Raw genomic sequence first — 1,257 nt, forward strand, 5'->3', positions numbered from 1 at the left:
CCTTCTGTGTCGTCGTCTGTTCGTGGAACATGAGAACATGACGTCAGGCTGACGAGTCGAGCTCAGAACTCATCTTTGGTTCTTCAGTTATTTCCTGTCAACAACTGTGGCGGCCATCTTGGAATTACTCGTTCGACTGTTTGTTATTTTGAAATTAAACATCTTCATGTCACGTTTGGTTATTTTGTTCTGAAGCTGAAAATGTAACAACAGAATGTTATGTAATATGTCTTTGCACATATATATATATGTGTGTGTGTGTGTGTGTGTGTGTGTGTGTGTGTGTGTATGTGTGTGTGTGGGTGGGTGTGTGTGTGTGGGTGTGTGTGTGTGTGTGTGTGTGTGTGTGTGTATGTGTGGGTGGGTGTGTGTGTGTGTGTGTGTGTGTGTGTATGTGTGTGTGTGGGTGGGTGTGTGTGTATGGGGGTGTGTGTGTGTGTGTATGTGTGTGTGTGTGTGTGGGGGGGGTGTATGTGTGTGTGTGTGTGGGTGTGTGTGTGTGTGTGTATTAAGCTCAGGTGTAAAAATATGCAGTTGTGTTTTCGTCCACTTGGGGGTAGCATTGCTACAATGAATAGTAAGTAAGTAATAGTTGTTTGTAAATATGTTTCCAGACCAGAGTCACAAAGAACTTTAACAATCAAAACAATCCCCAAAAAATAAATACTTAAAAGATCAAGACACACAGACAAACACAGGAGTCCTAGAAAATTAAGAAAAAGCTCAAATCAAAGTGTCTTGAGATGTTTCTTGAAGGAGTCAGTAGATCATCAAACACAGATGTTTCTTGAAGGAGTCAGTAGATCATCAAACACAGATGTTTCTTGAAGGAGTCAGTAGATCATCAAACACACATGTTTCTTGAAGGAGTCAGTAGATCATCAAACACAGATGTTTCTTGAAGGAGTCAGTAGATCATCAAACACACATGTTTCTTGAAGGAGTCAGTAGATCATCAAACACAGATGTTTCTTGAAGGAGTCAGTAGATCATCAAACACAGATGTTTCTTGAAGGAGTCAGTAGATCATCAAACACACAGATGTTTCTTGAAGGAGTCAGTAGATCATCAAACACAGATGTTTCTTGAAGGAGTCAGTAGATCATCAAACACAGATGTTTCTTGAAGGAGTCAGTAGATCATCAAACACACAGATGTTTCTTGAAGGAGTCAGTAGATCATCAAACACAGATGTTTCTTAAAGGAGTCAGTAGATCATCAAACACAGATGTTTCTTGAAGGAGTCAGTAGATCATC

This window comes from Callionymus lyra, chromosome 2, assembly GCF_982586985.1.
Source record: "Callionymus lyra chromosome 2, fCalLyr1.hap1.1, whole genome shotgun sequence".
In the NCBI taxonomy this organism is placed as follows: Eukaryota; Metazoa; Chordata; class Actinopteri; order Syngnathiformes; family Callionymidae; genus Callionymus; species Callionymus lyra.